A 25,556-nucleotide genomic window follows, 5' to 3' on the forward strand; every position below is an offset into this window, starting at 1 on the left:
TGTTAATGAATTGTATACAACATTTTGATTGTTGTATAGTCATAGTCATAGTGTATTGTACAATTTTAACATTACATTTCTTGATTTGAATTCCACACTTTTAAACTATACTGTTTATCCCAACATTCCATTTACCTTTTATAGTAAAAGCTTCTTCCATATTGTCTGGAGAAGACAAAAACAATATATTCACATAGACATTAAGGTCTTTTCATATACTGTAAATCAGCGTTTTTCATCTTATATCTGTAGGTAATGTTTTTGCTACCTGCACATAAAATTCTGAACTTTAAATTAAATATTATCGTCCAGGTCTTTTGTCAGTCTTGACGTTGTTTAAATGTTGTGATTTTCCTTATCAGCTTCTACAGTGTTTGCTAATTTTCCCATTTTGGTATAATCTAATAACTAGTTCAGTAACTATACCAGATTAAGACCACTGACATAAATTAGCAAGGGCAGTGGCACTAATACAGATCTCTGTGGCGCACCACTAATTACATGACTTAAATTTGAGCACTCAGAAATTGACAATTTCCTAGTCCAAAGACATGCATTAACTTGAATCTTTTATGAGTAACATCATTTAAAGGCTTGTGAAATTACAGTAAATTAAACATATCATATGGTTTGCACCCTGTGCAGCTGTTACTTGTTCAAAGGATTCTACCTAGATTTTCTTTTGAAAATCCATGCTGATTAACCCGTAGCCTCATTTTGCCATACAGATAATCCTGTAGTGTACTTCTAATTATATGTCTTTAATCTTCCATGGAATAGAAGTAAGATTTACTGATCTATAATCATTATGTTCGATTTCCTCATTGTTTTCATGAATGGGGGCTATATTAGCAATTTTCCAGTCTGGGTTTAACCCCTGTCTTGAGTGACTGCTGGAAGAGTTGCACTAACAGCCTATGAATAATATCTCATGTTATTACGTACAATTGGTAGAGTACCAGCAGGCCCTGGAGATTTGCTTATTTTAAGTGCTCCTAGTAGCTGAAATACAGTACTTCTGCCTCTTCTTTCCTATTCAATTCAGAAATTTGTCTTAGCTCATTTAGAGCTATGTCATCAATGCTTTCCTTAGTTAATATGAGTAAAAGATTAATTTATTAGCCATTTGTATTCTTATTTTTGTATTCTTATTTCTGAGACACTTAATTTATTATTTTGCTGTGTAAAAATGCAAAATGCAAAAAATATTTATATCAGCCACATTAGATACTGCTCTTTTAAAATCTTTATATAAAGTTCTTTCTTCTGCCATATATTTTTCTTTTATTAAGATATCTGAGCCACTATATTGACACCTTTGACCTGCTCTTGGAATGAATGTGTAAATCCCATAACATTCGTGCACTGATGTGCGTGATGATACTGACAAAAGAAGACAGTGTCACAAAGCTGTGTTTTATTTTAAATTTCTAACGTGGAAATTTCTTATCAAACCTTTGAATTTGGAATGTTAACTCAAACTGAATTTGAACTTGACTCCCTGCTATAACCCTCATACATGATGCCCAAAGACATACTAGATACTTTTGAATACTTATACTGTATATTTTCTGTGCAATTCAGCTGTCTGCCTATTTTAACATTCTACACCTCACAGAAGGAGGGCAGGTGATACGGGGGCTAGTAACAAGTAAATTGGGCTGCTGATTTGTAGAATATAAAGGATACCATGACTGGTTCAAATCCACAAAACAATGGGTTGTGCCACCCTTTGGAGAAAAGACTGATCACAGCCGGTGAATGACATAGACAGGCTTGATACTTTATGGTGATGTGTGGACTATAGGGCTCAAACTGTGCTGCAGATGTACATCATTACTGGTGGAGCCACTTGAGACTTCATTCTTCTGCATTTTGTTTCCTTAAAACTGAAAGAGGATAGTGTTGTTAGCAATGCATTAAGTAATGACCTTTGAAACTAGAAGCATTAATTAGATTAATGCTTATGGGGGAATAATTTCAGGGTTACTCTTATCTTTTTCTTGGAAAAGAGAAATTACAATTTTAAACACTGCTAGAAAGAAAATGGTAGGATTTAATTTTTGTTGCTCTTAATTATAATGATAAAATAATGTTGTTACATACTCACATAATGAAATCAAGACAGGTGCTTACCTCATGAAGCCCCCCACAGCTTTTGTGAGATGCTCTGGAGAAAACTTCTATTTACCAAGGTGGCAAACATTATTAAAATATTACTTATAGATAATCACACATCTTTAAGACCAACAAACAAGCTGTGAAATATGACCTATTGATGTGAAAGCTGAGGATATACAGACTCTGACTAATACAGCAGGCTTAATGACAGGGTTTGGGAAAGGTAAATCACAGAACACACAAGGGACTTCCATGAAAACAAGCTAGGCACTAATTAAGAAACCAGTAATTCAATATTCAATTAAGCAGCTGCAAAAGTGTTGCACAGCACATGACTAATTGTGAGAAAAACAGAAATCAACCTGAAACATTCTCCAAGCTCTGTATTTCTTGGTGCCCATTGATGGCAGAATCCTTTCCTGTCCGTGTGAGATTTTACTAAGAAAACTGCTTTTAAACAGAAAAAAAACATGTTTAATGTGTGTGAATATACAATAGCAGGATTTTACAAAATCCTTCCTACCAGTTATAATAATCTTACTGTTCCATTAACTCGGCTCTGGAATGAAATACACATTAAAAGCAAAAAATCCATCCCCAGATTTTTCATACTAACACATTTTTTATACGTCCTTAACTTCTTAATTTATTTCCTGATTATTTAGAAAATAACATGATTGTTGTAAATTACAGTCTGCTGATAATGATACCGATAGTGCTATTGTGTGTGGCTCGGCATGCAATATGCACATCAATGCATAATAGAATTCTAGAATGATCATTTATATGTGTTAGGCCATTTGACCAATTAAAGTCAAATTTAAATTTTGGTAAGCGTGAGTATTGTTGTAAACTATTGATTATTGCTTAATGTAGTTTATGATGACATTTTTTTGTAGAATGCAACTTACATTTAATTACTCTATTGGGATTTAGGATAATGTTGCAAGTACAAGTACAGTATGTTCAATTTGTTAATTGGATGTTCAGAGAAAATGGATAGGATGTTTGTATTCTTGTGTGATGAAATGTTACATTGTTGTGCGATTGGAGATGCTTAAATAGACCTACAGTATGAACTCAACTTTTTATGGCTGCATCTATGGAAACAATTACATCCACAAATCCTTTTTGGTAAGTCTCTACCAATATTGCTCACTGGCTTGGTGTCATTTTCCCATTTGCCCGTTCCTGTTCATTTTGTTCAAGCTCTCTCAAGTTACTTAGGGATAGCTTATGGGCAGCAGTTTTCATGTCTTTCCACATATGCTCAATATATTTCAAGTCACAACTTTGACTGGGATACTCAAGGACATTGACTTTATTATTCTTAAACCACCCCAGTGTATCTCTGTGCTTTAGATAATTGTCCTGCTGAAAGGTGAATTTTTGTTCCAGTTTTAGGTGTGATGCAGGACTTCCTTTAAGATTTACTGTACCAGTAGTTTGCTCCATCTATGTTCACATTAGTCTTTACAAGCTTTCCAGTAACTGTTGATGGAAAGCAGATGTACAGTATAACAGCATGCCTCACAGTACAGATGATGTTGATTGAGTGATGTTCTATGTTGGTTTTGCATCAGATATAACACTTTGCATATACAGTATACCAAAGCGTTTTCAGTTTCCTACGAGCCCCCATTGTGGGTTGAGCGGGATATTGTTAATCTATGGACATTTTACCCCCATCACCACCACTAACAAACTGTTTCAGTGCTTTTGGCCTCACTGTGGCATCTCCTCACCTGTTTCCTGCTCCCTGCTTGCCAGCTGCTCAGGTTGGGGAAACAGCCTGATCTAGGGAGTGTCTGGGTACCTTTCAATTTTTAATCATTGACTCCATTATTTTCAAATGTTCTGTATATTAAATATTTTTTAAATAGGTCTTATACCTTCTTAGACCTTATCAAAATCTATTGTGTTATCAGAAAAAAACACTTTTGTTAAAATCTTACATACAGTATCAAATGAAAGAGATGTCTATACATATCGAAATATACAGTATAACATACTGTATACATGACTAGTAAGCTAAATTAAATCAATTTAAAATATTTTTTTCCAAGATGAAGAGAACATGTGCATTTTTCATTAATGAAGCACAATTTGTCATAATGTGAAATTGAGTTAGACATTGTTAGAACCAGTCAATTAGTCTACAATTCTTGATTTCTTAGTTGGTTATTTCAGTGACATGCTGTGCCACAAGAATAAGTTTTGATTAAATAGTTTGGAACTGCCAGTTTAAATGAAGCATGCATAAGACGTTTTGGTGGGAATTTAGAATTGAATTAGGTCTTATGTAGGATTGTAGTAAGCAACTTTAAGGATATTTTTACTGGCCTACAGCAAGTTTTAATTTTGACCTTGCATGTTCATCAACTAGTACTGTAAGTCTCTCTTTCATGCATGATTTAAGCTTCCAAACACTCTTTTTACTCATTGCAGTACTAGAAAATGAAACAAATGATACTAACTTTCCTCAGGTTTTATTTTTCCAACATAGTTGTTTAAACACCCTGATTGAAAACTGCAAAAGTAAAGCTTTTATTTGTAATATGTTAATTTTTGAAAGGAAAAGATGATTATATACAACGGTTTAAGTAAAATAATAGAGATAAAGAGATGATTGCCACTCAGCTCCAAGGTCAATGAATACATCTGTGAATAGAATATGGCTTGAAACAAGTTGTATTTGATTTCTTGTGATGTTAAGCTACAACTAAATTTGCATTAACTTAAAAAGTTGACATACTGTACGAGGTTTATTTGAGATTTATCCTTTATTTATATAAAGGATCATTATTATGTGAAAGCAACTATGAATTTGAAATAGTGATTTCTTAAGGTGATGAGCTGCAATTGCATTTCAGTCAACAGAGAGCTTTGGTTTCCATATCAAAATGGCATTGGACATGAAAAGAATACTCGTGCACAGACTAAAGATGATGTTCTTCAAAAAACAGATTAAGAAGACTGAAAACATTCACAAAAGAATGAAAGGTGTTTGAAAGGCTTAAACACTAAACATAAATGAAAGAGTTTTGCCCAACATAATCTATGAATCAATAAAAAAATGAAGAAAGACAAAATGACTTTAAGGACACTTCAAGGTCTGTAACTGTGCGTACAGTATGTCAATGAATGCTGCATTGAGTACGTTGAGCGTACTTTTGCGCAGACAGATAAATTAAAATTCAACATACAAGTGACCTAATGATCAGTGCAAGTCTATAAAGATCACTACATGAGAAAGTGGACACCTGCAGTGAGTTATTTCTACCTTCTGACGGGACGTGAATACATTCCTTCGTTTCATTATTACCATTAATCATAACTAGTTTCACCTTGGAACACGAGACCAGAGCATTAATGATGCCACTCAATCTCCCATATCACCCATACCCCGTTACCACTATCAGTGGGACTTTTTATACATTAACACTGGAAAATGTCACCGAAACAACCTTTTTTGCAGCCCAGCCAGTGAACTGTTTTTCTGCTCCATGATAATGATCAAAAGAAAAGTGTAGAGTTAAACAAAGAAATCTAATTATATTTAGGGGTGTGCAGTTTTACCAGTCCTGCACCCTGGACCTAATACCTTGCAGACTGCATTCTCTTCACAGCTGTGAAGAAGTTACTCTGAAGTTGACATTTTAAAATTACTTGGTGACTTCAGTTTCTTTGTGAGAGAGTGGTTGTGCAGCATTCAAACAGACCCCAACACTTAAAACACCTATACACCTTTTACAGTGGTTCCAAAGCATTATGGCCAATAAAAACTGTTGAATTGTGTAGTGATGTACTGTACAATGAGATGCCATACTTCCCACTGCCATGTTCAATATACATTGACCACAGTGGCAGGCCATGTCAGAAAAGACATATTACAGCTGATCTTCCAAAATATGCCATTTAAAGCCTCTAATCACTGCCAATAGAAATTGGGAGATGATCAGGTAATTGAGGAGATCACTAGTGCAGTGAAGTGTTTAGAATTGCGCATTCTTGTCAGGAATGGTAGAGTAAAAAGAACGTGTACGGGGCTAAACGGGAAGTAGCCAACTCTGAAGCAAGGTCCAAAAACACTAGGCAAACATCCCAAATCCCCCCAAAACCCGAGCAAAAGTCCAAAAACCGGTAGAGGGCAGTAGAACGAGGCAAGAAAAACCAGGAAACAGGCAAAGGTCAGTAAGCATTTTTAAAAGAAAGGCGCTGGAGAAATAGGGGCACTACGGAAACTCAGGGAGATTAACCACAATAATGAGCAGGGAAGAGGGGAACTAAACTAGCGAAGGCAAGGAAAAGTGATAGTCTAATCACTGACGGCGTGAGCGTTTGTGAAAGCGGGTGCGCGTGGATATGTGGGAATGCGTGGAATGCGAGCGCGTGGGAATAAGGGTGCGTGTGGAATGCGTTACAATTCTCGCATTTGTGAGATAGATAGTAGGCTTGGTATATAAAGGGTCTCAAATTAATATAGCTGCGGGTGGTGGCGGCAGCAGTTCTGCAATATCACGCCCGTTGTGAATTTCGAGTGTGGTCAGATTACTTGAGCCACGTAATATAGGCTGGGGCGAGTCACAGCTTCATAACCTGTTCATGGATGGCTCAGGATGAAAAATAAATTTAGCATATTTTCCAAACTTCCAAAAGTTCATTAGAAGATGTTTATAAAACATTTTTGCTAATAATACATTCATTTAAACAAGCATGTCTTGCTGAACATTTCCAAAATAACTTTAGATTTGACATGCAAATTGAGTGGCAGTCCTGTTGATGTACTGTACAATAAGGTTTTGTAGCGCCAGTAGCTTTTATTACTAGCTATAGTGTGAAACTGCTGAGAATCTAGTCTGCAATAACCTATGTTGCAGCAGCAGAGAGGTATGCCTTTTTTCTAAAACAATTAGGAATACAAAAGATTTTTATTACTTTTGTTCCTGATACTAGATGCTGAGTATTTCACTTCAGTGTTCAAGGAAGAAGCAAGGTTAGAGAAAGCCTTTACTCTTCACAATAAAGAGTTTAAAAACTTTTAGAAACAATTCTTCAAAAGCTGAAGACACTACTGATTTTTGAAAACCTAAGCAAAAATATATATGGTATATTCTGTGAGCAACTGCTGTGGTAGACATACAGCAAGTTCCAAGTTTATTAGGAAGTCAAAGATAGTTCTTGCTTTCATTTTTGAGATGACAAGAATATTTTCACTTACAGCATCATGAACTCTGTAATTCACTGTTGTCTGTAGGTTTATCACTGTTAGTTTGGTGACCTGATATTAAAAGTATATATTTTGAAAAACAAAATTAAGCACTATAGAACTGAAATAAAAAGCTGAATCTATCAGTTAAAATCATATGCTTATAATAGGGCTAATGCTGTTTTTAGCACAAGTGTATCTCTACATTGTACAATCAAAGTATAATAGAAATATAGTCAATTCATATACTGTAGTTTTTCTTCTGAACTTTCAGTACTGTGATGATTAGTCAAGGTAGCATGGTTCCTGCTACATGTACCTAATTATAATACTCTGTGTTCAGAAGAAGATATTTATTTCAAAATATATCTTTTGCAATACAGTTCATACCCACAATTGTTTATTGTACTAATATTGCTTTCATAGAAACAATTTAAACAGCAAGTGCTTGGTTTGTAAAATGTTCTAAAAATATTTTACATTAAATTACACATTAATTTAAAACATTTCTTCCAACTCTCTGGTGATCTGGCCTATTGATTATTTTTTTCTACAGTTTCAAATTTAATATTATGGTTTATATTCAATACACCACATAAACAAAATTTAAGCTTAATTTGCTTAAATGTTCAGTAGGCGAAACAAACTAAAATAACATAATGAATTTGCCAGCATTAATTAATAAAATGTGCAGTCAATAAATATTGAACTCTAGTATTCCACTATATAATATTGTTGCAGGGAGTACAGACTGAGGTCATGTGGTTTCTTTCATTGTCTATGTGTTAGTTTGGTGGTGGAGAAATAAACAGACGCTAGCATACCAGACAAAGATGTATTAAGCAGCCTAACCCAAGACAAAAAAACAGTTTTTTTCCAAATTAGTTCAAGCTAATATTTACTGTACAACAGGGTTTTTAAGGTTTTGAAACTGATGTACAACCTCCACTATATTCTAAACTTTGACCACATCAATAGACTCAGCAGTGCACTGAAATCTTTATAAGAGTACACAAGACTGCTTTGAAAAACTAAATTGTCCCCCACAGGACTTCCTGCCCTCTAAAAGGATACTAAAAAGAGGGTAACCTCTAATCACTAAATAATACATACAAATAAAAAAGAGTAACAGAGTAACAAACTGCCTGACAGATTTAAAAACAAATCCTACAGTAAAAATCTGTATAAATATTGAAATACAACTCACTTACAACGGACTATGACCTCGCAGTGCCTAATACTGGCTTAGTTCTATGTAAAATGTGTGAAGTTGCTCAAGTTTACTTGACTTTCACTACTTCTATCAGAGACTTTTTTGTTCATTCTTATTCATAAACTCATAAAATCATTTCATAAGCCATATAGTCTCATCTGCTTAGAAACAATGTGATTTTGTCAAACATTGTTTACATTAAAACATTTTATGTTTAAACCTGGGTTTACCTCTTAACCTAATTTTGCAGCATTTAGAAAAAAAACTTTTAAAAGCAGCATCAATGGAAAAAGAGAAAAACTAATTGAGATTGAATTTTTAAAAAAAGTATGTATGCACTGTGATTTACTTCTTAAAATAGATAGCATCACAGTTCAATCTTACACAGTAAACAGTAAAATTATCATTCCCAGCATTTTCCGTACCATCTGGTTAATGGTTAGTACCATCTGGTTAGTTTATCTTTACATGGTCTTGTGAGCATAAACCAGAATTATCCCACAAATTAGCAGTAACATTAGTTGACAATTTCGCTGCATCTTCTTTGAGAGTAAGCATGCACTTTCAAATGTACAGTAACTAGGCAATCAATTTAGATGGGGGCTGGGTGCTATGTCTCAGACCAGGTGTTCTTTGCTGCCTTTATGTCTTAATTAAATTGAAATATGTACTGTAAAAATGTAATATACCTGTTCTGAAACCTCTGATTCTGTGTACAGGGATGTATTGTATATCTCTCTTCCATACATAAATACAGCACATTAATTAATGTTATTTAATTTGTGTCACGGACACAGACTAAAGTTTTGTTATTATAACTACAGTATCATCTCTATACACATGAATAAAACAAAACTTATTGTGATGAGAATTCTGCACATTTGTGCTAATTAAGAGGTTTGATACAATTTCTAAGGGCTTTATGTTATTCTAGTTAATAGAGAGGAAAAGTGTAATTTATGTAAATTAATAGTGGGAAATAACACAGTGTAATCTCTGTATCAGAATCGGCATCTGTTATCCAAAGAAGCTAACAAACAAATACCTTGCTAGGGATGTCTTTTAACAGATTTTGAATTGATACAGATTCTTAAAGAAAATGTAAGATAAAGCTGCTAATCACATTTCCCCAAGGCACTAAAGCATTGAGGAGAGAACTTTAAAGTTGCCCCTGAACTGAAGGGAATTAACCTTAAATTCAAGCATTAAACATTTTCTGAATTGCTAACACAATGACCGGTGAAATATGAATAATTTACCCTAAGAGCTTAAATTTAACTCTCTTGTTGGTGCGATGGACTTGCAATGTGAACAAGAGACAGGCAGGCTGACTGTCACGGATGTCGGAAGGGACAAACCATGAAGAGGCAGGACAGTACCCCCCCCTTCATGGGTGGCTCCTGACACCCATACAAATAAGTGAGCTGCACAGCACTGGGGGAAAGAAAAACCTCATTTAACTGAAAGGAAACCTCTGGGAGTCTACAGCTGAGAGCTGCCCCTTCCTCCAGGGTATAAACCTTTATTAGGTAGAGGAAGGGGGGGTCAGGTAGAGCTCTGGAGACTTAAAAAAAAGACAAGTACACAAGCACAAACAAAGACAGAAATAAACCTGGGAGACCAGGGTAACAAATCTCAATTAACAGATAGGAACCACGAGTTCCACAACACAGGGGTCAGGGGGACCAGAGAGAAGGGGAAACCAGGAAGTGAAAAAAAATCAAAACACCAAAGCCCGGGAAAAATACCGCAGACTGGGCAAAAGACACGTTCACATTCTATCACTGATATCAAAGTGGACAGGCTCACTCACAGGCACAGATGTCAAGAAGGTGATATCCAGCAATTAGAAAGGAAGAGGAAAAAAGGCTCACCACCCTATCGCTGATATCGGAATGGACAACCCGAGGAAAGCCAGGCACACGGCCTGCTCAGAGGCACAGATGACCAGAGTGATATTCAGCAATGAGGATAGGAGGGCCAGCTCAACATTCAATCACGGATGCCGGAAAGACAACCTGAGGAAAGCCAGGCCGTAGCCCGCTCACAGGCACAGGAGTCAGAAAAAGCATCCCGCGATATGAATAGGAGAGCTGAGAAACAAAAAAGCCCAGAGAAAAAAAAACTGCAGAAAAACGAAAGACGTCGATCGCGGGGTCAGTAGGAGGCTCAGCATTCTATCACAGATGTCAGAAGGGACGAACCGTGGAGAGGCAGGAGAGCGGAAAAAGACCCATATGCGTAACGGTGGAACGGGGAATTAGCCCAGGCTCAGCAGTTCAGGAGTCGTATAGAGACCAATGACCTCAGGCAGCGGACGTGGGGCGACCTGGATGCTAGGCGTGTCTCAGGACATCTGAATGTCAGTGCTGAGCGAAGATGAATGAGAGACCCGGAAATATATAGCCCCAGAGAGAGAGACACCGGAAGGACAGCAAAGCACAGGAAACTGACAAGTTTCTGGGGATATGTGTACAGCCTTCATCTGCTCTGTGCAAGAGCAAGGCCTGCTGCCATGAGCCCAAGAATTGGTAATTCAATATTGCGAAAACATTAAAGTAAAGTAAAGTAGTAAAGGAAGTAAATAAGGTGAGAGCTTTAAAAAAGCTACATATGCAACCATCTAGAGTGCACTTCAAAACCCCTGTCAGCGGAGCCAGGATTCGACCTCATTTGTTTAATGTGGAATGACTATAAACTATCAAAACAACTGAACTTGTTTATATTATAATATTAAATTATATTGTTGAGGTATACACCACTCAAAATATGTTTATATCATTTGTTGCAAAACAGTGGTGTAAATAATTGCATCTAGATGATGGCAGTCTACAACAACTGTAGTTGATATCTGATTCCTAGTCATTTCTAATAAATAAAACATGCAAGTTGTGAGGATAAAAATAATTTTAATGTTGTTACAGTGAAAAACAAGGCTCACAAACTGGTTTGCAAGGACAAATCTCCGTAGTTAATATTCACATGCAAGTTTCACAGCCTAGAAAAACACTTCCCCTCCTCTTTTTATTCCCCCTTGAGTATAAACAGGAATACATTTCTATCCTTTTATTCCTAGCACTTATTGATATGAATGTAACCACAAGAGTCGCCAGTATAGCCTTAAAAAGGTAGCATTAGGAAACAATTGCATTTTCCTAAAAAAACATTTAATTAGCATGTCATAATACTCCATAGATAATACATAAAAGTAAAAAAAAACACAAATCAAAATCTTTAAAATGCCAGTGGTTTGAAGACCCTATGTTTGCAAAGTTAATGACATCTGAAAAATTGTGTCAAAAATTAATAGACATTTAAATAATAAAGTGAAGGTTGTAAAAAAATGCACAAATCACATTTACCAAAATGCAAAATTTTGACATCTTTAAGTGATTTTGTGATCAAACATAGCTGAAGTTCTAAAAAATGAAAACAGAGTGACTATCGAGCTGTGAGCTAACTCGTTTTATTGACAGTTTCATTTTCCATTACACTTCAAAGTGGCATTTGTTGCCATAGACCATAAAAATGGTTGTAAATTGCTCCAAAGCCATAAAGCAAGTTTTAGAGCACAAACAGATTTTGGTCTCTGTTTCTTTATGCATCAAGGATTATTAAAGAGTTGCAGTCCATCCCCAGTACTCGCCACTACGAGGAGACAATCCAACCATCAAGGTGCAAGACAGTTCTGTGTCAGATCAGAAACGTTACGCTGAACATGCAAATAATGGCTTCTGAAAACTCAAGTGAAAACTGTCAAGTACAGTGATAGCAGTTTTCTAAACTGAAAAGTGTAAATAGCAGTATTTGGTGTAAGAATAAAAAATGTATAATAGTTTACATATGCATGTACCTACTGTATGAGGCTCTGCATGGCCATCATCTAGGTGCATGGCTTGGCACCTCAGTACCTATCTGAACTATTATCATCCTACTCCCCACCTCACAACCTTTGCTCTTCTAATTCTGGTCTCCTAACTGTCCCCCAAACCCACCTACACTCTATGGGTGACAGGACCTTCTCCTGTTATGTCCTAAAGCTCTGAAGTTACCTTCTTTAATCTTCAAATCCAAACTCAAAATCTTCTTCTTTAGAAGAGCCTTTACTTAACTGGTTCTGTTCTTTACCCCTCTGCTCCTACTGTATTCTCATTTTGCATATCTTGTGTATTATTTTTATTGTTGTTGTCATTCTGTCAAGTGCTTTGAGAAGCCACCTTTAAAGGCACTATATAAAATAAAGTTTATTATTATGTAAAAGAACACAAGACCAACAATCTCCAGATCGCTCAGAGACAGTAAGGGAATATAAAGATGCCCTTAATAAATATTTAAGACTATCTTGATTTGTCTGACAATCACACACAGCTGCTGTACTTTAAGGACTCACTGCACCACCTGGCAGTTTTACAGTCAGATTATTTGCAGTGATGACTAGCTGCAGTCCATGACAGTGCAGTACCTACCAAGGTATACCTACCGACAACCCACGCATTCTAGATGGGTGCATCTGTATGTAAATAAAGTGAGGTATGCACAGAAAATAAGAGAAAGGAAAAAAGATTTAGTTAAGGAAGGAATAAAGATCAGCTGGCAAGGCATTTTTTAATAAATCTAGTATTTTTAAAATTGTTTGCTCTAGCAGGACAATGTAAAAGACCAGAGCACAAACTGCTTCCTAAAGAATTTATATTTATTTTTTTGTATTCTCTTATGCTAATGTATTCAATCTTCTGCTGCTGAATTATATGGGTATAATGGAAGTGAATTTTAAGTGGCATGTTTAGGTTTTTGTGCTTACCTGAACACTCAGGATTGTGTGGAAATACTGTTGAAATGACTGAAAATCATGTATTATCCAATTTTCTTTCATCCATTGAAGACGTCAGAGTGTGAATTGTTTTATTTTGCTTTATGTTGTGATCGATTTAAAATTTGTGTCAAAAACAATAAAGAATTCCATAGCCAGCAGCCATTTCCATGAAGTGGATGGATTGGTGTCCCGTCCAGGGTGTACCCTGCCTTGCACTTGCTGCTTGCTGGGTAGGCTGCGGCTTCCCATGACACCATATGGTATAAAGCGGTTTGGTAAATGACATGACATGACAACAAAGAACTGTACTTAACTTCAGAATCAACTGTAGATCTACAACTGCAGTTAAAGCATCTGCATTAACTTCAAACTTCAGAGGTTGTGGAGGGGTCCCCATTACCTGCAAAATGTTTTGAATGGAGTGTCCAGAAACGTTCTGTGTAAGTGCAAGGAATTATTTAAGGAATTAACATTACAAAAGTAAGATGCAAAATCTCATATCAGTGGACTATATACTCTCAGGCAAATGCTGTAAACAAAATTGCTAAAGAGAAATATATTTTAAAATGAATGAAACAAAGTTGTTGTTTTTGTTATTCCCCAGTGAAATGAGGAAAATACATAACATGTACTCTGTTCCATTTTATGGCCTGGGATCAAAGTGATGTGTTAATGCAAACTAATAATTAATCTCCTGTTATTCTCTCTTTCCCACAAAGGTGAAATATTTTGTCAACAAAATAAACTGAAAAACACACCAATTGTTTTAGCCTTTTAACCAATTGTTAATCTAAGGATTTATAATATAATAAAAAAGCAAAGCTTTTTCACATTATATATCATTACATAGTTCAGTTACGGAAATTAGTGCTACCAGCTATGGTTAAATATTTTTAAAAAGATCCTTTATCCTCAGCGGCAGTGAAAGCCAAGGTCTTGAAGGGCACACATGTAAACAGCAGCCACACGACTGAGGATAAATTTGAGAGCAAAGAATATAGGAACACTGCATGATGGGAACAGGGCATTGATCCCATAACAGCTTGTCTTTTTACATATACAGTAAGAGATTCTATTATAACGTCAAGTTTAATTTTGAAAGATCACATCATATTTGACTCCTCAATGTGGCCTAGTAATTTATTCCATGCATTAATAATTATCTATTTAAAAAAAGTATTATCCGTCGAAAATATACTTTCAGCAAGTTTCCATTTATGTTCCATTTTAAACTAACAAGCAATCCTTATTTAATCCGCTAAAAATTTTAAATATGTAAGTCAAGTCTTATCTTAGTGTTTCCCTATGAAGAATACAAAACATTAACTTTCATCAATCTGCCCTCCTAATACACACCCTTTCACTTTCTCAATTTTTTTCTATTTAAATGGCAAATTAGCTGGAGTAAAGGATCTTCTGGCACTTATTTTGAAGGCATGAAATTCCCAAAATAAGGCTTATGTGAGGGGATTAAATACTACTTCATTAATAACAAATCTTCAGTGATCCTGTCAGCTCTTTGTAATGACTATAACCATGTGAAGTCATGACTATAATTAATTTGAATAAAAAAAACACCCTATTTATTTAATGTATGATGATTTAGCTTGTTTTGGCACTGTTTCCTTAATTATTTTAATTTTATTTTAATTTAAGTGCAATCCAGACACCATGGAAAAATCGATACCTCGTAAAACTTTGATTTTACCTTGCCATTGTCTTCCATGCAGTTAGCCAGGCTCCATTAAAGACATTTCCTGAAATTTTAGACCTTCAGCAAGTGAAGATGTTGATGATACTGTAAGCACACATTCACTCTCATTAAAAAGTAAAACAAATTTGGACTTCACTCTGAGGAAAAAACATGTTATACAACGTACAGTACTAATGTTTGGCACCTCTAGAAGCGGAATATGTTAAGATTTTAAAAAAATACATCTGATGGGCTCTTATTACTGGGGAAGATGTGCTGCAGGGAAGCAACATCTCAATATCAGACTTCTAACAGTGTTAATATCAACTTTCAGTTTTGGAACCATAACATGAAATAGATGACACAATACATGTTATTCTTCTGGCTGCTTTAACAAGCACAGTCTTTTTAACAATCCCACAGTCTTAACGTGGTTTCATGGTGTATGGCTGTTAAATCTACAGAATCAGGATAAGAGTCTACCACGAACAAAAAGGACTACGACATCTTGTGAGCGATTGTTTTGCCATGTAAAAAGCATAAAAAAATAATGTGGGAGATGAAAAGGAGAATCTTGCCACAGCATGACAAACTAAGCTTCTACCTATGATATGAAATCAATGCACTGGATAGACATGAAGAATTTGTTGCAGAAGTGCATGCTCAGATTCACAGACAGTATTCTATATGATTTAATAATACTTTACTCAGGTTAATCATTTCTTGTGGACAATGCTGTGATGAAACTGCCACTATGATAAGTATCTGCTTGCAAGCCTGTGTTAAAGAAATTTAGCATCAAGCAAGCTGTGTGCAAAGACTCTGAATCTCACTTTAGGATATACAGTACATCTGCCTACTTGGAAGGATGTTTTCAAATTTTGTAATGCTTTTTACAGTTAGACATTGTGGCATGACGCGGGGGTGTGCCCAGTGTGGAGGCGGAGCCTCACCTTTGCAGTCCCAGCTGTCCTGGCTTCTAGAAGATGAGCTGCAGCTGTACAGGTCCTGTAAAGGCACACTGGACATGGCCCGAAGAGGCAAGCAGGGCCACCCCTGGAAGGGGTAATTTTTACACCGACAGTCGCGGAGGGAATTGTACCCGCGTAAGGCGTTATTTTTCTTTGTCTTTTCTTTTTGCCTGTTCGGTCATGTATTTTCACTCTGGCAGGCACACCTTTTTTCACACACTACACTTTTGTTGTGTTTCTGCCTTACGTGCCCTGCTGTACCAGACTGGACACCAGTACATTGGGTAAGTCCAGTCCGGTTGCCAGTGTGCTAGCTGTTCTACTTTTTCCCAGGCTTTACCCTGTTAAATAGGGTAAGCCCAGCCTGGAGGTCGCGATGCACAGCGGTACACCTTTATTTTTGTTTCATGCTTTTTGGGTTATTTTTGGTCCCTGCTAAACTCATGCCAGTGCGTCCGTCCCTCAGTTAGGCGCGTTGACTTTTTAGCAGTGCTCATACGACTCCTCCCACTCCGCACTGTCCCACACATCAACATGGTTTGAAATGTTCCTGATAGCAACAGATGGACAAAATGAGACTTCTCAAGGAACGCATTCCAGTATGTCCTATGTTATAGAAAATACATAGTGTAAGCACTTTTAAATCAATTTATTTGTAATTTGTAATGGACGGATTCTTTTATACTTATCTTTCTGGAATTCATTGCTGTTTATGTATCAGTAAAAGGTGATAAGGACATATACATTTTCTACTAAAACAGCTGAGCAATTAGCACTGCTTAGGGCCATTTACTTAATGAACAAACATTTATTTGCACAACATACTTAGAAACCTACATTTTTTTTCCACAAAAGAAAATTATGCAGGAAAAAGGCAGAGCTTACAAAAAGCTAGGAACGACTGGATCTAGAGTCAGTAAAACAAGCTCATACTATATAGTATGCTTACTTCAGAAACATAAAGTTCAAGGTTTAAAATGCATTCATCTCTAAAACAATTAATTCATAGTATATAATAAACGGCCTGGTATAATGTAGAAATTAAGGAAAAGTAAAAAGGTGCAGAGAGCTCTCTGCAGACTGCCCAACAGGACCAAGATTCAAATATAGAAAAATAATGTACTGAATAACAGGCTCAGCCGAAAAAAGACATTTATAGAAATTGCTAGATTGGATCTTAAATCGATTAGATTCTAGCAAGCAAAAGGGCCAAATGGAAAAAATGGCATACTTTGAATTTTAAAACGTCTTATGTTCTTAACAGCCGCATTTGGAGACAAGAAAATCCCTTGAATCAAACATAGAACAGCAATAAAAACCATGTTTTTATTGAATCTGAGCAACACTGAAACAGTAACAACTTCTACCAGCTTGTTACTTATTGGATTCAACTAGATTTCAAGCCTGTCAGATTGATTGTATTTGCTTCATTTCAGTAATGTTCTTACTTTTGGCACCATGTATTTGATTGATAACTGAAGGATGATTTAGCATATATCTTTTCTATGACCATGTTCAGTGCTAAAAAAAATAAAACTAAAATTAATTTTAAACAAATTGCATAATGGGTACAACCTTATATAACAAAAACAATGATGCATACAACAGTTTGAAATGTTAACTTGCAAATATGCATTAGTGAGATAATATACTATGGTATGTGCTGGGTCAAGAAAATTATAGTTCTGCTTTGGTAAAATGTAATCATAGTTCAAGAGTAATAAGACAAATTAAAAAGAAGAGTCTACAAATGGTGATAACCTGTATTATTTAAGAACAAATGCTATGTTTTTCACGTGTAGCAATAAAATGAATAGTTTTATAATGTTTGCATATTCTTGTGTTCCCATGGGTATTCTCTCAGTGCTCCAGTTTCCAGAGTGTATGTTTGTGTGTGACATGGCATTCATCAAGAGTCATTTTTAGTAGTCAGTGGATGAAACCTTTACTTGCACATGATACAGTAGAATAAGGTAACTGAATGCCTACATTTAAGGGTTAATGTAAAGCTTCACACATCTGAATATTTTCAAAACAGATTGTACTATATCCAACAAAAATGACATGGAAGAAATTGGCATAATTGCTATTACCAAGCTAGTGCTCTGTAACTGAGGCATCTAGAAAACTTAAAGAATGAATCAACTTCATGGGAGACACAGTGGTGCTGCTGTTAGAATTGCTGCCTTGCAGTGCTGGGGCCTTGGGCTGAATTTCTGGGGTGCTGTTTGAGTCAAGTTTGTATGTTCTCTCTTTTTAAGCATGAGTTTCCTTCAGACATTCCTGTTTTCTCCCACAGTCCAAAGACATACATGTACTAGAAGGTTAATTAGCTGGGAAAATTGGATAGGAGGAAGTCTATACACGTTTGTGTCTGTATGTTCTGAGATGGACTGGTATACCATCCAAGGTTTATCCTGTCTTGCACCTGTTGCCTTCCAGGATAGGCTCCGGGTCCCCTGCAACTCTGTATTGGATAAAATGGGTAGAAAATGGATGGATGGATTGACTTTATTAAACCAAACAAACATATACCGTATTAGCTAGTCTATCTAGTAAAAGTAATGTTTATAGGAGTCATTTCCAAAGCATGTTCCTTCATTCACAAAATGTATCACTGCAATAATAACCCTTATTATTAAAAGTTATTTGCTTGTAAGTTGTATTTACAAGGCCATATGTAATGTTTAGGATACAATGCCTAGCCCAGACATAGACTGAAAGAATTCTTATTTTTTGCTTAAGTGAATGTTTATGCCAATGTTTCTTCTTTTTTAAAGATCAATATGAAATTGTTGATGACAAAACGTATACACACTTAAGACTTGTACTGTTTTTTCAACAGTATTTCCAGTAAAAAAAAGTCCCATCAAATCAGATTTCTATTGGAATGAGTAATTTGCCTTTATCTTGCTCATTCATTTGTCTCAAAAGCCGTATTGATTAGATTTGAGCTTTCCTTTGTCATGTCCTTCTTATCAAGCTTCTGTATAATGTATCTCACTCCCTTCGTTGCCTGGGGCTTATTAGTCCCTACTGTAATGATTTTATTTTTGCTCATGTGACCAAATAACTTATCCTCAGTCTTCAACCATCCATTTTCTAACCGTTTCATCCAATACAGGCTGGCAGGAATGCTGAAGTCCATCCCAACAAGCAATCTGCACAAGGCAGGATACACCCTGTATGGGTTGACACTCCATCTCAAGGCACACACAGACACAAATACACACACACACTCACACCAGGGCCAATTTTCTCAGCAGCCCATTAACCTAACGGTATATCTGCTGCTGTCCTTAACAAAACAAGGCCTGTGAAATGCGAGGAACACTCTCATCCGGCAAACGCAGAATGGGGATCGAGGGGGCTGGAGGAGAGGATACTCGCGTGCCTCAAAAGGAAGATGAAGTGTGACGTTGCCAAATGGGGTTTCTCTAGGGCAAGGGAGCGCTGGAAAGGATTGTGGGCCCTGTACTAATGGACAAAAGCAAGTGGAAGGGCTTGGGGGGACTCTTTAGTTGTGCAAATCTGGCCCCATCATCCACTTGCAAAGATTGATAATGGACAATCACCCCGTTCTGAAAGTTTTTATTGCATGATTAGGTTCATACCTGGATAGAATGTTTACTGATTGTAAGAATGTTTGCTATTGTGAGATGGCATTTTGGAAATACAGTTTATTTTGATAGAGAAAAAAAAATAGTATATCTTTGGACTGTGGGAGGAACCTGAGCACCCAAAGGGAATGCACACAAACACGGAGAGAACTGTTTCTGCTTGATTTCCAAGCAGAAAACATCCCAGGAATTGAACCCCAGGCTCCATTGCTGTAAGGAAGCACTGTTAACCACTGTGCCACTGCCCACCCTTAATTTCCCCTCAATTTAAATTCATTCTAAAATGCCTAATAAAGCTTATTCCTTTATATTCTATGCATCAATGCGTCAACAATGAATTTAACTCCACAGGCTGATAGTCAGGTTTGAGCGAAATAAACTGTTTTAAAAATATTTTACATAACTTATATACTTCCTTTAGGAGCTGATTTTCATATAAATTTGAGAATTATGGATTCTACTGTGTGTGTTTGTGTGTCATTGTTCATTGTTTCATTGGTTCAGTTGCTTGTAAGTTAACCATGCTTTGCAAACTACTCTACATTTTATAACTATTTTTCAGAATGTCTGCATTTTGTTTAATTCAACAATATTTTCCCATTTACTGGTGTGCTCAGGGGAAAGTGCAGCAAGGGGTCATCAATCATAGTGCAATCAAGATAAAAGCATACTGATGCATGGGAAGCCTGTGAGTTAAACTATGTATAAGCTTGGAAAACCATGGTAAATCACAAACCTACCATGCATGTTCTTAGAAATAACCTGTTATAAGTGTTGTATTCACAGGTGCACAGGTTGTACTTAAATTAGCCATAGCTAAAAAAAAAGCTTTTTTTCAGGCTTCATCGATATACTAAAGAACCAAGAGGAAATATAAATATACTTCTTACTTCAAGGGCCGGAGAGGATGCAACATTTCTGAAAGATTTTCACATACTAATAACATCTTGAAAGAGAATGTAGATTTTGTATTAATGCTGTTGGTTTCTTATAGTCATAAATCTTTCGGATGCAAATTTCACATTAAATCAAAGCAGTGCTTCTAGATATAGACTACTTAGAAGAATCAAACCATGTTATGATGAATCTCATGGTGCTTTGGAAATAAACCTGGAGGCTTACGAAAGCTGCATCCTGTTAGTATCTAAACAAAAAAAATTTTACTGTGGTAAAACAAAGTAACACTTAATCACATCATCACATTGTATGGAAGATCCCTACTTGTGGCAATGCGGCTTTGGGGATGCCTGCACATAAACCACTCAACGCAGCTGGTAAAGCATAAAGATCTGTGAGTGGCTGCTAGGCTTAAAGTGAGCATTATACACCATTAGCCCCAGGGGAAACCTTAATTAGACTGGATTATACAAAACCAACTAATGTTGATGTTAAATACAAGTTAGTATTTAGTCAGACACAGGTGTTACACCACAGTGTCTCTGACCCCATAATTGGGGTGTTGGTTTGGAAAATGTGATTTATAGGAAAGCAAGCTACTGATCCACCAGCAACATGTACAGCACCACCCTTCAGCAGCACTCTTTTACAATGTCTCATCCCAATTCTCATCAGCACAGCCTTGATTAGCTTTTGAGTTCTGATACTGTATGATCAGGCTACAAGATGGTAATTCTGTTGCTGTTTCTTTGGGGTTCTTCACAATTAAAGAAGCCAAAATATTTAAAACAAAACAAAAGTATACAGTGCTCATCTTTCTTAATTCACTAATGTAAAAGACAGTACCATGTCTAAACACAGTACAAAACAAATTCTACACAGTTTACACCAGGCCTAGAAAATCAGGTTTCTACCATTACCTTTTAGCAATATTTTTCTTTAAATGAAAATTGTATGTTCTGCATTTTTGCTAGTTTCTTCTTTTGTTAATTTACATACCTACAGCAGATGGCTTTTGGTGCTTGTGTCTTCAGGTGAATCTTAACGAAGTGTTTTGGCTCTTCTCACTACACCTCCTGGAGAGTGTGCCAGCCAGGTTGTCAGGCTCAACTAAAGCTACAGTAGGTGGCTGAACCACTGCCAGTCCTTCTTCTGCCACAACTATTGTGATCTTGAATGTCTTGAATTTTTTTCATCATTTTCAACACCCAAGAAAGTTTGTGTTTGCTGTGTTCTTCTAGGTTAGTTACATTCAAGAAAAAGGAATTGGGGCACTAAATTGTAGACCAGCTAAGAAGATGAGACTGCTTTGGTGAAAAAAATTCATTCAGAAGAAATATGTAGAATATACAGTATGAGGTAATGTTGCTTGGCAACCTTGGGAATAACTAGGCACAAAATGTATTGTATACATGATTTTGTAAAGCAATTACAAATGATAAATTTTCTAATTACAAACTGCAGCATGCAATATTATGCCCGGAAATAGGTATTTCTGAGTAACATCTCTACATTTTTAGAATAGTATAAGATTCAATTCTAAACCACACAATGGGACTGGTTTAGAGAAAAAATTCAAATGCAGTCTGCTTGGCTAAAATACGGTAAAATTATTGATCTCATTATAACTTTAGAAATTAATAATTTAAATGTATTTATTTTTTTAAAAGGATTGGACTATCTCAGTTTTGTCAATGCAAGTATCAGTCACTGGACATTTCTAAACTTGCATCTCCTAAGATCTGGGATTCAAATGTTTGGTATTTCTAACACCTTCTCCTGGAAACTTGTTGGTTTTGAACTGCCCATCTCTGACTGACTTTTAACAACGTCAAGCAATAATTGTTATTTAAGAGAATGTGATGCAAACTTTTATTACTATTACTATTATTTCAAAAATAATTTTTTCAAAATATGTACAGCAAGATATGCAAATTACCAATGCACTTTTGTGATGAAAAGTTGAAAACATAACATAATCTTTATTTTTGAAGAATCTGTATTATATTATTAAATTTTAAGGATATTTAATTCATAAATCATTATTATAATTTAAAGAAGCCAAGAGAAATCCTTTTCAACACAAATAATCTTCATGGGTTTATCATTTTAATTTTTGTGCCCTTTTTGTATATCAGTAGTTTCCAAGCTGTCAAGCTTAGTCAACTGTTAAAATTGTTGTTTCCAAATGTCAAGGCTTTCTGGATAACAAACCCTGATACAAGGAATTTTGTACATTTTCATAAATAGTCTCAGTCAGATTGTCTGCTTGTTGGAGGATTTTTGTTTATTTTAAACCAAATGTTTTGTTCAGTTGCATGTAGAAGCATTGTGCCATTCCATTCATCTGTAATGAATATCCCAGCAGTTCAGCTGATATAGTAGAAATAGATTTTTTTCTAATCCCAGAAGTCACAGAGCCTCAGTTTAAAGTTTGTTGGTGGTACTGTATGTCCCCTTTGATGCTGTTACATTTTACATCCGTAGTTATAAATGTAAGATAAGAAACATGATGTTCTTTGATAACAGTAACTTAAAGTGCACTGGCAGTTGAGCTTTGTTTGAGAGGACACCTGTCTTCCAGAATCTTTCTGTATTGTCCAATGAGATTAAGTTTCCTTTAACATGCTTTCTAAAATCTGAACCGAAGAATGTTAATGACCCAAAGCCTGTCAGACATAAAATCAAAATTATTATCAGTTACATTTTTTGTTTAGCATCTGAAAATAGCATTTTCTTCATGTCTAGAAAATTGGAGAATACTGAGTTATTCATTAGTAAAGAATTTACTGTACTTGTATGTACTACATAACAGCATTCTGATTTTTTATATATTCTGACAAATTCTTAACATTCTAAACATTCTGAGAATTTAGATATTGACGCTATAATGCTCTGTTAATACATTGCATGTTATAAAGAACATATACATGGGATTTTCAGCCAATAATTCTATGTTATTAAATTATTTAACCCATGCAAAGTAGTGATCTGAAACTAAACTTTGAATTTCCCACTGCATCATTGCTTTTAAACACAGAACCTTTGCTGAAAGGTGTAACGTATTGCTAATGTTTCTTTATATAAATTGTTACATTTTAATTCTTTGGAAAATGTATGTTTTCAACTAAATTGTTGTTGGTGCAAATATGCATGACTATTTAGAATACTTACTTATATAATCATTTCCAGACATACTGTATCAATCATAATTCGTAAAAAGATGACACATTTTAATAAGTAATGACCCATGATTAATTTCCATTCTCTTCATATCTGGATTTCATTACGTTTGTTTTTTCACCATTATTTCTTGTGAAAACGTTAGATATTTTCTTGTGCTCTGCTTGTTCTTACAGGTGAATAAACACACTGTACTTATGTTCACACAAAAGTTTTTTTTATTGGAAGATAATTTTATTAAGGCTGTATTAACGTTTATCCATTCTTGATACCAACTTAAGCCAATATCCCTGCTGTAAGCACAAATAAGTAAGCAATGCCACAGCAGTACTGATACAACATAATGTTTAAAATAACAAGAAATCTTGACGCTTTGATAATCACTATTTTTGAAACTGTAACTTAGCACTTGAACTGTATTATTAATAATAATCATTGACATTTTGACTCACATGATATACAGTATTTTTTGCACTGCTAGGGTTGTCACACCATTCTTCTACGCCATGATTAGTTGTGCTATTGCCACAAACTACACATAGCAATCAGTGTCTGCAAACGTAAACCCTTGAACTGAAAATATTCATAGAAAAAAAAAGTCCTCTTTACTTTCAATGATAAATGATTGTGAGAGTCCAGGGTAGAGTCTCACAATGACTGGACTGTTGGTTGTTCGGAAATAAATGTTCCCTGCTCTGCTCTCCAGGCAGTGATATCAGTTGGTAGCTATTCTTCTGTTTCAAGGAAACACTGTTACGGGACCAATCCAATATTTGATTAACCCCGCATGTAGGGCATTGTGTAGTCAAGCCTGTCTGGAAGGAACAAATGCATGTGTTTGTTTCTTAGTGACAGTTATAGACACCACAGAATATAACAGAGCAACTCAAAGTAACAGAGAAGTTTTAAGCTTTCTCTCAACCGTTTAAGAGCTAAACCAGAGGAAGGAAATACCAGAAAATGTCAAGAACACTTGCAAGCCAACAAACACCCATCTATCCATTTCTAACTGCTTTATCCAGTACGGTGTGATACACCCTTGACGGGACACACAGAATCGGACACACTCACCCCAGGGACAGTTTTTCCAGAAGACGATTGGCCTCGCAGTATGTCTTTGGACTGCAGGGGGAAACTGAAGTACCTGGCGAAAAGTCACACAAACACAGGGAGAGCATACAAACCCCACGCAGGTACAGTAGCACCCCAGGGCCTCAGTGCTGTGTGGCAGCAAATCTAACCACTGTGACACCTTGCCATTCCCCAGGCAAGAGCAATTAAATAAAATGTCAAGGACTTGAAGTTGACAGTTTGATTTTGTCAATCTTAGTATTCCATTTCTTCTATATTTTAGACAGGCAGGTAATGTAGGTGCATGCTTTGTAACATAAAAAGACTCAAATCAACACAATGACCATACTTGTAGAATAAAAAGTCAAGCCTTGTGATCTTGTCATTTTACACAAATAAAAGAATAAGGAGCCTGAAAAACTATTACCAAAACAACAGATTTTTTTTTACAAAAAAGGGGAAATTAAGTTAGAAAGAAACATCCCGTCTTCATCTCCTATTGTATCTCAAGCTAAACATGACAGAAATGTTTCAATCTGTATGCTACCTAGAGAGGAATTCACCAATGAAGTCCTTACAGATTCAATTCATGAACTAACCTAAAACTAATATCAAACATGACATTACCAGCCAGTTGCTATAGCAACAGTAGGAGCATTCAGCATCTGAGTCAACTTACATCCACCTCAAAAGACCTTCATTACATGGGAGACTCCCTTGTTCAAATCAATAATTTCCCATTTGAATGAGGCCTACTATTTGCAA

The sequence above is a fragment of the Atractosteus spatula genome, chromosome 3 (assembly GCF_055471065.1).
Source record: "Atractosteus spatula isolate fAtrSpa1 chromosome 3, fAtrSpa1.hap1, whole genome shotgun sequence".
NCBI lineage: Eukaryota > Metazoa > Chordata > Actinopteri > Semionotiformes > Lepisosteidae > Atractosteus > Atractosteus spatula.